The sequence below is a fragment of the Pelophylax lessonae genome (genome assembly GCF_965119305.1).
Source record: "Pelophylax lessonae genome assembly, chromosome: 1".
NCBI classification, from domain to species: Eukaryota; Metazoa; Chordata; class Amphibia; order Anura; family Ranidae; genus Pelophylax; species Pelophylax lessonae.
The window spans coordinates 751,922,712-751,936,954 of record NC_138768.1 but is presented as its reverse complement, the minus strand read 5'-3'; the positions used below and the strand labels follow the sequence as shown (position 1 = coordinate 751,936,954).

The window sequence follows — 14,243 nt, the reverse complement described above, 5'->3', positions numbered from 1 at the left end:
ACAGTTACACTTTGCCAAGCAGGAGTTCTAAGTGCACCAACTAAAGTGGCTAGCCAAAGATACAATTCCTCATCCTTCTTCCAAGGGACTGAAGTTACTTGTACCATAGGGGCACACACACACATACATACTCAGGGCTCTGTATATGTAGTGTGTGTGCAGTGTAGTCTGACTGGGGAGTTAAGCCACTAAGCACTGAATTAGGTACAGTGTTGGTAGTTGGGCCTGTGGTGTCAGGGGAGAGAAGAGAGAAGTCTGATATTGGAGAAAGTCATGCTTCTGCTCTCCTCCTCCCTGGAATCATAGTGCTAATTTAAATAGAGGTCACCAAGCTTGTGTAAAGTTGTTATATTGTGATTCATTGCCAGGAGAAAAGGAAGGCAGCGCTAACCAGGTATTGGTATTATCAAAGTACTATGTACAAAACCTGATGGATATAAAAACATTTATTGGAAAAGTCAAAGTTTTAAAATATATGGAATATCAATAAAAGTTGAATGCATCCAATGCTGTACAAGACCAGTTCCAGATGGTGATCAATGAATGACTGCAGGTCCACTGGGTGGGTTAGCCCAAACCCCTGGGGTGAGCTGAAGGTGGAAAAACCATCCAAAGGCTATGGGAAAAGCTGTATGGAAGCCGTTTGTTTGAACGGGAGCCAATCCGGACCAGCCGGCACTCACCGCGTGACCTATCAGCAAACCAGAAGCAGGGCAGAAGTCTCGAACCCGGAAGTTTAACCAGCCTGGAACGCATGGAGGAGAGTTGCCGTGACAACATGTTTCACGTGCATGCGCTTTATCAGGTCACGGAGAGAGCCGCAACGAAAACATTTATAGACAGGAATGGGGAGGGCGTGGAACCACTTGTTCTCCAAGTCATTAACCCCTCACCACCTGCTAATATATGGATTAGGTAAACTATAACACATACATTTGAACACATGTTGAGACTTTGTGCTATCCATATATACATTCCCCAGGATCAATTGGAATTGATGATATAAATTATGATAATGAAAAATAATAATAAACATGATGGTAATGAAAAACTGGAAAAATAAAAAAATGTATATAAAAAAATATTAATAATATACTGTAGATGTAGCAACCTACAGGTAGGTGCTAGGTAAAGTATAGTGGGTCTTGGCTGCTTAACAGCAGGGCCATGATTTCAGCTAGACTGTCATGTCTCACAGGTGAGGTTACGGAGAGGGGAGTCTCCCCACTGCCTCTGTGAGAGGTTTCTCATAGGGCAGTGGAGAAAACCCAATCAGTGGCTCAGTCAGGCTTGTATCTACCCCAGAAAGCAGATTCTGCCGCAGAGGTTTCTTGGAGTGGGTATAAGTTTTAAGGGAACCCATGACGTAGCGTCTTTGGCGGGAAGCAGAGTCCCAGGAGGGAGAGTACGGCTGTCTCTCCTCCTGTCAGCGGAAATGGGTGTCCCGGGTGGTAGCCTGGAAATCCAAAGAGTGTAAAGCTGAGCTGCAGAGGGGATCCAGTGTGCCGAGAACCAGCGGAGAGAGAGAGAGGTCCAGTTTCAGGAAAGCCTACAAAGGTTGTGAGTACTGTGGACTGCCCCTGGGGGTCTGCCTAGAGTCAGAGGGGACCACTTCGGAGAAGGTTCTAGGGATCCAGGAGTCAGTTAGCTGTTAAAGGGGGTGCCTGGTCAGAGGACCCTAAAGTATTAGAGAGGGTACCTAGGTAGAGGACCCTGAAGTGTTAAAGGGGGCGCCTGCAGAGATGGGAGACTCTGTCCATAGGACAACAATCAGTCGTATACTGCACAAATCTGGCCTTTATGGAAGAGTGGCAAGAAGAAAGCCATTTCTTAAAGCTATCCATAAAAAGTGTCGTTTAAAGTTTGCCACAAGCCACCTGGGAGACACACCAAACATGTGGAAGAAGGTGCTCTGGTCAGATGAAACCAAAATCGAAACTTTTTGGCAATAATGCAAAACGTTATGTTTGGCCTAAAAGCAACACAGCTCATCACCCTGAACACACCATCCCCACTGTCAAACATGGTGGTAGCAGCATCATGGTTTGGGCCTGCTTTTCTTCTTCAGGGACAGGAAAGATGGTTAAAATTGATGGGAAGATGGATGAAGCCAAATACAGGACCATTTTGGAAGAAAACCTGATGGAGTCTGCAAAAGACCTGAGACTGGGACGGAGATTTGTCTTCCAACAAGACAATGATCCAAAACATAAAGCAAAATCTACAATGGAATGGTTCACAAATAAACATATCCAGGTGTTAGAATGGCCAAGTCAAAGTCCAGACCTGAATCCAATCGAGAATCTGTGGAAAGAACTGAAAACTGCTGTTCACAAACGCTCTCCATCCAACCTCACTGAGCTCGAGCTGTTTTGCAAGGAGGAATGGGCAAATATTTCAGTCTCTCGATGTGCAAAACTGATAGAGACATACCCCAAGCGACTTACAGCTGTAATCGCAGCAAAAGGTGGCGCTACAAAGTATTAACTTAACGGGGCTGAATAATTTTGCACGCCCAATTTTTCAGTTTTTTATTTGTTAAAAAAGTTTGAAATATCCAATAAATTTCGTTCCACTTCATGATTGTGTCCCACTTGTTGATTCTTCACAAAAAATTACAGTTTTATATCTTTATGTTTGAAACCTGCAATGTGTCAAAAGTTCGCAAAGTTCAAGGGGGCCGAATACTTTCGCAAGGCACTGTAGTAGTCAAATGCCTTTAGGAATAGCCTCAACTGCCATGACCTCTAGGCCCTTTAAACCTTTTTTGTGTGCTTGTAGAAAATGGTGGGGGACGCAATGCTTGTCACAATCCTTACTGATAAATCTGCGGTGCTCCCCAATGCGTTTCCGCATGGTTCGGGTCATGCGTCCTACATACAAAAATTCACAAGGGCATTTCAACCCATATATTACATATTCAGTTGACCATGTAATAAATTGTTTTATATGAAAAGCCCTGATGACCCAGAAGTTCCTGGAGAAAGGTTATCCTCAGGGTCTTGTTAAAGAGGCATTTGACAAACATAGAACTCCCATCTGTCTCGACAAACCCACACCATTGTTAAGGAATAAAAACTAGCCAGATTCATTACCACTTACAATGATCAATTCAAATCTATTTCCAAAATTATAAGCAAACACTTCAACATTTTAAAATTAGTTTAGAGATTATCTCCGACCTTACCTCCGGTACCGCAAGTCACATTTCGCAGAGCAAGAACTATCAAGAATATCCTTGCCCCAAGCAAACTTAAAACTACCATCACCAGGCACTTATCAGGTATTAGATCCTATTTTGAGAATAGGACAGGGGTGTTCCAATGCAAGAAAAGAGGATGTCTAACATGTCAATGTATAATGCATAGACGTTCCACCATCTGTGACACCAAAGGAAATGTTTTTCATATCAAACAATTTATTACATGTCCAAGAGTTTTTATTATTACTAATTTTGTTGTATTTTCTGTCTGTTTCATCCTCCCAATATGTGTGCACATGCTTATGCATACACATGCGATTGTGGTGAATGGGTCCGCGTGCACATATATGAGCCTCACTGATGTAAAGGGTGAAGTTATAAACATGAACATTTGTGTAATATAAGAAACACAGACCATTGAGTTCTGAAATACAAATAATTGAGTTTACATAATTAATATTGCATATCGTTTGTTTGTTTCTTATAGCTTTATGTATTACGGGACATTGTTTTTTATTCCCTCATTATCCTTTCCCCCCTTTTTTTTTCCTAATTTCTTACATATTTTTTTTCCTTTTTCATCATGTTTATCTAGTTTCATATTTATGTTTATTTCCATTTTTAATTTTTTTTTTTAATACTATATATTTTTTTATAATTGATTTATTTATTTATTTTTTACATTTTATTACGGTATTTATTATTTTTTAATTTTAAATTTTTTTTTATTTGTATTTTTATTTATATTATTAATATTTTTTCATACACATTTTTTATTTTTCCAGTTTTTCATTACCATCATGTTTATTATTATTTTTCATTATCATCATTTATATCATTAATTCCAATTGATCTTAGGGAATGTATATACAGATAGCGCAAAGTCTCAACATGTGTTCAAATGTATGTGTTATAGTTTATCTGATCCATATTAGTAGGTGGTAAGGGGTTAATGACTTGGAGAACAAGTGGTTCCACGCCCTCCCCATTCCTGTCTATAAATGTTTTCGTTGCGGCTCTCTCCGTGACCTGATAAAGTGCATGCACGCGAAACATGTTGTCACGGCAACTCTCCTCCATGCGTTCCAGGCTGGTTAAACTTCCTGGGTTTGAGACTTCCGCCGTGCTTCTGGTTTGCTGATACGTCACGCGGTGAGCACCGGCTGGTCCGGCTTGGCTCCTGTTCAAACAAACGGCTTCCATACAGCTTTTCCCATAGCCTTTGGATGGTTTTTCCACCTTCAGCTCACCCCAGGGGTTCAAGCTAACCCACCTAGTGGACCTGCAGTCATTCACTGATCACCATCTGGAACTGGTCTGGTACAGCATTGGCTGCATTTAACTTTTATTGATATTTCATATATTTTAAAACTTTGACACTTCCAATTAATGTTGTTATATCCATCGGGTCGTGTACATAGTACTTTGATAATACCAATACCTGCTTAACCCTGCCTTCCTTTTCTCCTGGCAACTTTAGGCTGCTTTACAGCAACTCATTGGCAGCACCGGTTTGGTTTGGAAATTTCCACAGTACAGTTGCTGCAGTGATAGTGCTGGAACTTTTGTTGCAACTGCATATTGTGATTCATTGTTGTTTAAGTGCTTGCCTCTGCTTCTGGGGTAATTTATGGTTGTGGAATCCTCTAGAAGCAGCCTTAAATAATACATAAAGTTATATTGCTTTTAATCTCAGTGATTGCTCTTTAGATAATTCATTCAAGAATACACTATTACTGTCTGTTATTTTTACACAGAAACCTTATAGTAAAGACATTTCTGTGTTTTATTATAACATGTGTGTGTTCATTGGTGTTTGCACTTACACTATTGCCAGGTGTGCCAGAGGGGCGGAGATTGTTCTTGGGGTTGAAAGGCAAAGAACAGAACCAATCATACTTAAGCGGCTCCTGCGGGGGTCGCGCTACAAAAGGATGCGATCCTGAAATGCGCTGAATGTTTGTAGGGGACTACCATTGGACAAATTGCAGTTGGACCACATGTTGTCATGTATTGACAGTGTATAGTACTGTTCTTCTCTACATTGTTTTTATTGTTTATGTCTCATAGATATCAGCCATATATTCTTTTAATCATTGTTTTCAATAAAATTTGTGTCAAGACTTTAAAACAAAAGATTCTTGTATTTTGATATACTACAGGCCCATAAAGTCCCACAGTGGGGAATCCTTGCCCTTTTCTTCCAATTATATTGGGATTTTAACCTAATCTTTTCACTGACCTAACCAATATTCACCTATAACTTCTTGAGATTGTGAGCCAGCGGGACAGGCTCATTATCATGTGAGCCCTGTGACAGTCAATCACAGTAGTTATATGAATGGGAACTCTGTCCCACCAACAAATGTTAAGACCCAGTCACAGGGCCGTTGGGAGTTGCAGGAAGAGGTTAATATCCATAGTCTGGCCACAGGTGAGCTTTATTCTTTCACAAATGTGACTTCAATAAAGAGAAATTATTTGCGTTTGCTATTGGTTTGTACATTGTTGTTCTTTGCACTACGTTAATAAATAAGCCAGTGAAGTTGATTTTCTAAAGGCTAATAGGCTGTTCACTTTGCAAGGGAATTTTCCCTTAAAAAATAATATACTGTATATATATATATATATATATATATATATATATATATATATATATATATGTATATATATACAGGTCCTTCTCAAAAAATTAGCATATTGTGATAAAGTTCATTATTTTCTGTAATGTACTGATAAACATTAGACTTTCATATATTTTAGATTCATTACACGCAACTGAAGTAGTGCAAGCCTTTTATTGTTTTAAATATTGATGATTTTGGCATACAGCTCATGAAAACCCAAAATTCCTATCTCAAAAAATTAGCATATCATGAAAAGGTTCTCTAAACGAGCTATTAACCTAATCATCTGAATCAACTAATTAACTCTATACACCTGCAAAATATTCCTGAGGCTTTTAAAAACTCCCAGCCTGGTTCATTACTCAAAACCGCAATCATGGGTCTGACTGCCGACCTGACTGCTGTCCAGAAGGCCATCATTGACACCCTCAAGCAAGAGGGTAAGACACAGAAAGAAATTTCTGAACGAATAGGCTGTTCCCAGAGTGCTGTATCAAGGCACCTCAGTGGGAAGTCTGTGGGAAGGAAAAAGTGTGGCAGAAAACGCTGCACAACGAGAAGAGGTGACCGGACCCTGAGGAAGATTGTGGAGAAGGACCGATTCCAGACCTTGGGGGACCTGCGGAAGCAGTGGACTGAGTCTGGAGTAGAAACATCTAGAGCCACCGTCTACAGGCGTGTGCAGGAAATGGGCTACAGGTGCCACATTTGAACCAGAAACAGCGGCAGAAGCGCCTGACCTGGGCTACAGAGAAGCAGCACTGGACTGTTGCTCAGTGGTCCAAAGTACTTTTTTCGGATGAAAGCTAATTTTGCATGTCATTCGGAAATCAAGGTGCCAGAGTCTGGAGGAAGACTGGGGAGAGGGAAATGCCAAAATGCCTGAAGTCCAGTGTCAAGTACCCACAGTCAGTGATGGTCTGGGGTGCCATGTCAGCTGCTGGTGTTGGTCCACTGTGTTTTATCAAGGGCAGGGTCAATGCCGCTAGCTATCAGGAGATTTTGGAGCACTTCATGCTTCCATCTGCTGAAAAGCTTTATGGAGATGAAGATTTAATTTTTCAGCATGACCTGGCACCTGCTCACAGTGCCAAAACCACTGGTAAATGGTTTACTGACCATGGTATTACTGTGCTCAATTGGCCTGCCACTTCTCCTGACCTGAACCCCATAGAGAATCTGTGGGATGTTGTAAAGAGAAAGTTGAGAGACGCAAGACCCAACACTCTGGATGAGCTCAAGGCCGCTATCGAAGCATCCTGGGCCTCCATAACACCTCAGCAGTGCCACAAGCTGATTGCCTCCATGCCACGCCGCATTAAAGCAGTCATTTCTGCAAAAGGATTCCCGACCAAGTATTGAGTGCATAACTGAACATAATTTTTTGAAGGTTGACTTTTTTTGTATTAAAAACACTTTTCTTTTATTGGTCGGATTAAATATGCTAATTTTTTGAGATAGGAATTTTGGGTTTTCATGAGCTATATGCCAAAATCATCAATATTAAAACAATAAAAGGCTTGCACTACTTCAGTTGCGTGTAATGAATCTAAAATATATGAAAGTCTAATGTTTATCAGTACATTACAGAAAATAATGAACTTTATCACAATATGCTAATTTTTTGAGAAGGACCTGTATATATATATATATATAAATTTATATTTTTTCCCCCTTTCTTTTTTTTTTTACTCCTAATTGGGTATTTTTTGCAAAGTGATATTCACAGCATTGGATAGCTAAGGATACGTTTCCTTGCAAAGTGAACCGACTATTTGCCTTTAGTACATCAACCGTAATGTGTATTTATGCGTACATCCTATGACAGGGTAGCAAGGTTTACTGGTTTACAATATTTGTTAAAAGTGAATCTGGCTAATTCAAGTAATGTGGAAATTGGCTGATCCCCCCCACACATAAATCATGGGTGTCAGCTATGAGAAAAGCACTACTTTTAGAACGTCATAGCTACACAAGACGTGGCTGTCAGTATAAATTTGAAAAGCTGTGGGGCCCATGGTTGGATACCCCTGGACTTAGTCCACAGGAATTGGTACTTTAAAGATTGTTGGTATACCCGGATAAACAATAGAAAATGAATATATGTCTTTACCAGTTGCATAACAATAGCTGCACATCTTGTGGATTATTGGTTGGGTTGAATTACAATAGTATATTTTCTGATATATATTTAATGATCTGAACATATTTAGATACCAATATTTGTATGACTTCAATGCCGACAAATGTAACAAAAAAAAAAAAGAAAGGGGGTGCCACTGTATTGTGACTGTATTGTACTGTATTGTTACATTAAGGGTTTTAACCACTTGCCTACCGGGCACTTTCACCCCCTTCCTATCCAGGCCAATTTTCAGCTTTCAGCGCTCTCACATTTTGAATGACAATTGCGCGGTCATGCTACACTGTACCCATATGAAATTTTTATCTATTTTTTCACACAAATAGAGCTTTCTTTTGGTGGTATTTAATCATCTCTGGGTTTTTTATTTCTTACAAAAAAAAAAGAAAAAAGACAGAAAATTTTGAAAAAAAAAAAGTTTTTCTTATTTTCTGTCAGTAAATTTTGAAAATAAATACATTTTTCTCCTTCACTGATGTGCGCTGATGAGGCGGCACTGATGGGCACTGATAGGCTGCACTGATGGGCACTGATGAGGTGGCACTTATGGGCACTGATGAGGTGGCACTGATGAGGAGGTACTAATATGCCGCACTGATGAGCACTGATAGGTGGCACTGATGAGCACTGATAGGCAGCACTGATGAGCACTGATAGGTGGCACTGCTGGGCACTGAGAGGCGGCACTGCTGGGCACTGAGAGGTGGCACTGATGGGCACTGAGAGGCAGCACTGCTGGACACTGATGGGTGGCACTGATGGGCACTGACGGGTGGCACTGATGAGCACTGATGGGCAGCACTGATGAGCACTGATGGGCAGCACCATCAGTGCCCACACTCAGTGCCCATAGTGCTGCCAGTCAGTGCTCATCAGTGCCTAGATGAGCAAGCACTGATAGGCACTGACTGGCAGCACTATGGGCACTGATTGTGGGCACTGATGGGGGGCACTGATGGAGGGCACTGTGGGCACTGATGGTGGGCACATTGTATTTTATTTACCTCTGTTGTAATCAGGGCACTGGTGATCAGTGCCCTGATTACATTTGTCTGTGTCCCCGAACGGCTGATCGGCTCTGCTCCTTCCTCACACTGCAGTCTCTGTGTGAGGAAGGAGCGCCGGCGATGAGAGATGATCTCATATGTTTACATATGAGATCATCTCTCATTGCATGGGCCGATCACGTGGTAAATGGCCGCTGTGATTGGCCATTTACCACGATCTGTGATTGGCTGTGTCCAAGGGACATGGCCGACACAGATTTTCCCCGATGCGCGCTCGCGGGAGCGCGCGGGGAGCCTGTTTCTGGGAGGCCGTTTAAAGACGGCCTCCTGGAAATTCGAGTCCGCGCTGTAGCCGTCTTTCGGCTATAGCGCGGATCTGAAGAAGTTAAATAATAAAAAAAATTTCTGATTAAAAAAAAAAAAGTGAATCTGGCAAATGAAATATTCTGCAAGAACACCCAGTTTTGTTTGTGACTGCTGCTAGGCTTCACAATGTTGTACCTACATTTTCACCGAATGCAGAAGCACTGTGGTCTACACCGCTCATACACATCAACACTTTCCCTTCCCAAGGAACTCAAATATGCAACTCAACAATTACTTAGGATGAAGAAGCTTGACTGATTCCACTCATCATAATGCATCTGAGCTCTTAAGGGACCAGTAAAAAAAATGTGGTTAGCCATAAAAGCAATGCAAAAGACATGATCAGATCTTCAATTAACATATCAAGACACCTGCCATCAAAGTGACGTGAGAGTTGGATACTTTGCACAAGGCTAGAGTGCCCTCTATTTCACGTCACATCACGACACATCAGGGAATTGCGGTGATGGAGCTATCTTAAATGTATGCCTGTTATCACAGTGCACAAACAATATTATTATGATAATGTTTTCTGAACACAATGCAGAGTGGCACAAAAGTAGAGCAATTTTTGTATAAATTAAACAGATTAGCAAGTTAAAACAGGAAACCTTGATAGATGAATTTTAATCCAGTGACTCATTTGTAAAGAGATATTCTGTCACCACCATAATCATTGCAATTTGTATTGTAGTTGACTTAGAAAGGTTCACCATTAATCAGCATTAAAGAGGTCAGCCTAACCTAAAATGATATTTAAAATAGATCTTAGCACGTAATGAATGACACTTAGTTAGCTAAAGTACCCAATATCTTCAATGTTTTCCATGGAATTAGAACATATTGCTTTCACCACTTGTTAAACTTTTTTTTTTTGCATCATAATGCTGTTGATCTCTTCAAGTCTGTCTACAAGTACTCACTCCAGCTGTCTCTTAGGACAGGTTTACTGGGGATGACCAGGGCCGGTGCTAGACTATTTTAAGCCCTAGGCAAGACCAGCTATTTGCGCCGCCCCAAAAAAGGGAAGGGGTTAAAAACTCCTCTATGTCATTCATGATGGAGAGAGAGTGCCGACTCGTGGCTGCGCCCCTAAGTGGCAATGCGCCCTAGGCGGCTGCCTAGTTTGCCTAGTGGAAGCACCGACCATGATGATGACAACGGTGACAACAGCAGAACATGTCTGAGCAATGAAAGTCTGAGGCGGGTGCATGTGATGGGGTGATTACTCACTACTGGGAGACAGTTGTCACCCCATAAAGTGACTAAACAAGGCCATCGTGACCAGATAACCAGGTATTGTGCAAGTTGGAGCACTAAAAACACTAAGGGGTAGTGCAACTGTGTGTGGTAGCCAATCAGCTTCTAACTTCAGCTTGTTCAATTAGGCTTTGAAAAAAAAAAAAAGTGGAAGCTGATTGGTTTCTATGCAGAGGTGCACCAGAATTTGCACTATCCGGGTTTAGTAAATCAACCTCTATAAACGTATACATTTTAAGTGGTTGTAAATGTTCGATTGTTTTAACAAAAAAAATAACAAACCTGCTTTGTGCAATGATTTTGCACAGAGCAGCCCCGATCCTCTTCTTCTGGGGTCCACCGCCAGCGCTCGAAGCCCCTTCTCTTCTTTGGGTGCCCCCACAGAAAGCTGCTTTAACCCTAATAGGCCATGATTGTAAAGGGGGTCTTTTATATTTCTAGACACCAGTCCACTGATGGACCACCAGGGTAAAAGTGAGACTTTCCACTGATGTGACACCAAAGTAAAATGGGGCTTTTTCACAGTTAGACCACCAACATAAAGGGAGCCAAAATTGCCTGTTGATCCTGCCAGGATTCTTGTGAGCTAATAACTTGCTTTGCCTTCTGCCTGTGTTGCTCTCTTATCAGTTAGCATTGTTCTTGTTTTTTTTCATGGACTAAAGAACAACTCCCCTGCATGTTACTGAGATATGTGCTAAGGAGACAACTCTGCTCCTCCACAGATACAGCACAGATAGTATTGCCACCCTAGAGCAGGAAGTGTGTTATTGGCAGGATTACCAGGTAAAAATAAAAAGAAAAATGCTGCAAAATAAGAAAACAAATGCAGCCACGACATCTAAGGACTGGTAAACTTTAAAGCCCAACTCCAGGAAAAAAATAAACCATGCAATGCTGAGGGGGCTCATTTAGTCTAGGGCAGACGATTAAAGGATAAGTCCAGACAAAACCTAACTAACACTAAATCTACTCTGTGCCACTATCTAAACCTAATCTATCTAACCCTGTAAAGCAAAAATCACTGTGCTTACCTATTCTGCAGCCGATTCGGTCCGATCCCACGCTGAGCAGTCAGCAGTGGCTTTAGCGTGGAAGCAGGTGCAGGAGAAGCACTCCACAACGGAAACCCCATAGTAAGTCTATGGGTGACGTCACTTCCCATTCATTTCACAGCCGTTGTCGGTCCTATTCTGCACACAGCTTCCGTCGCTAGAGACCGGATCAGGTGCAGAAAAGGTAAGTACAGCAATTTTTGCTTTATGGGGTTAGATAGATTGGGTTTAGAATGTGGCACAGAGCAGGTTTAGCGTTAGTTCGTTTTTACCTGGACTTACAATTTAAGGACTAAATACTTACCTTACTCCTTGGTCTTCACAGCAATGTGACCGATCTCTGGCTCCCCTCACACTCCAGCCTCCTCAGCGTACCATACAGGGTTAAAGGGTAACTCCACTTTCGTGGGGGAAAAAAAAATAGCAAATAAAGAAAAAAATATAGCGTATACAATTGCGACACAAATCATTTTGTAATTAAATGTCATAAAAATTACCTTTCCTTTTCAATCTGCAGCTGTTGTAATTTTTGGAAAATGCAATGCAATATGGCAACCTGGAGGTGTTCTGTACACAGAATGTGTACTGACCACACCCCAGAAACATAATTTCCTGCTTGTGTGATTGGCTCACTGATTTTCCCAGAAGTCTGCCTAAGATACAAGTCAGATTTCTGGCATCCCCTGCAACAAAAATGTCATTTTTGGTGAGATACTCCCAACAGGAACACTTCTAAAAGGATGCAGGCCAAGCAGATTCCCTCATTAGAGCTCTGCAGCTGCCACAGCTGATAGATAATTATGAAACCATTACCATTATATCCACTCAGCACAGAGGACGCGTTTCGTCATCAAGACTTCAACTGAGGATGGTCCTCAGTTGAAGTCTTGATGATGAAACGCGTCAGTACGTAAGTACGCTGTTCCCGTGGAGACCCTGGACGCGATCGCTACACTTCCGGAATTTGCCGCCTAATGCCTGGAGGAACAGTAGCAGACGCGGAGAAGGTAGTGGACCGCCAGAGTCCCTGAATATGATACATGCTTTTGGGTTATCTATTGAATGTAAGCAGATCTGGATTGGGGGGGAATGTGAGGTGGGGATTTTTTTAATAAACTGTATTACACTATCGATGTCCCATATGTGCTTCCCTTCCAACGGTGATCTCTATTGGTGAGTTATGGTCATGTGATGCGGATGTCTGGAAAACACTAAGAGGCTGCCGATTACATTGGGAAAGGCAGGAATATCCGAGGATCCGATACGGTCCATTCGAGGAGGAGGAAGTTTTGGAGCGGATATATAGAAAGAGCGCGATCCCTATTAGACATCTAGTGAGTGCCCACTGCTATGGGGTGCACTGGTGGTGTGGTGGAGGATATAATATAATCTTACCCATATGAACACTGGGAGTACCGCCGGTTGTCAAGTTAACATATTGGTCTGATTGGGTGTTTACTTATCAGCAATATATGGACTACAATTCACCTTTATGGTTTCTGCCTTTATTGTTGATTGGTCATATACAATATTGGGGGACATTTAGTTAATTACACTTGATATGTGCTGACATATTTTAGCGCGGCTGAATGCAATTATTACTGAATTGATTGGACATTGCAGTGTTTTTTGCATTTTTCTTGAAAAGTGGAGTTACGCTTTAAAGTTTCTGTATTGTACTTGATGACGCTGAGACAGAGCGAAGCTTCAGGCAGAGAAGATTGCCAGAGATGGTCAGAGCTAGGAATCAGGTAAGTTAAAGAGCCTTATGTGAAACCCCTAAACATAACAAAATAATGAACCCTTTTAACTCTTCCTTGCAGTGGGAGGGGTTTATATTTCTTGGAGCTGGGTTTTAGTACATAACACTTTTCTTTTTTGGGTTTAGATACACTTTAAGTAAGCAAGTGATACAAAAAGGTTGTCAAAAAGGAGGCTTTGGTAGGTTGGGGCATCCCATCAAAATTTTGCAAGGGGACCCTGTGATTTGCAGTTATTATCTATAGGTAAAGGAAAAAACCTTCAGTAAAAGTCCCATATATTATAAACATTGTCTGGCATCATTTACTAATACATTGTGTAAACTACATTAAAAAATAACAAGTCCAAGTGAACAACATAAAGTAACAGCATAAAGTATAAAAATAATCCGCATGGTAAAATTTTATTGAAACTGTAAACTTTAGATGAGCTCTGCCTACTTTCATGAGAACAGGGGGTTTACATACTAGCAGGTGTTTAATTAGATGGCTACTGTACTGATAGAATGCCAAAGGCAACATTTAGGCTCGGTTCACACTGGTGTGATGCAGGAACAACAGCAATTAATGTGCGGGTTCCCGCATTGTATCTGACTCCCAGGCAGTTCTCACTGCTCCCTGCGAACCGCTGCCGGTGTCAATACAAAGTTAATGACACCCCCAAATCGGTTCACAGAACACAGTGCGAGCTATGGAATCAGATGGAACTGGATTGCATGCTTCTGAACACCCATGCAATTAGATTCCAGTGCGGACCAAAAAAAAAAGAGTCCTGCACCATTTTGGTGTGCATGCGATGCAATTTCAGCCAAACTGTATGGCT

General features: G+C 41.5%; 1 protein-coding gene across 2 annotated transcripts in view; it reads right to left on the bottom strand.

Annotated features, from left to right (window-relative positions):
* BEND4 (BEN domain containing 4) overlaps positions 1-14,243 on the bottom strand; it is a 224,345-nt gene that overhangs the window by 106,030 nt on the left and 104,072 nt on the right. The gene's annotated exons all lie outside the window — the stretch shown is intronic.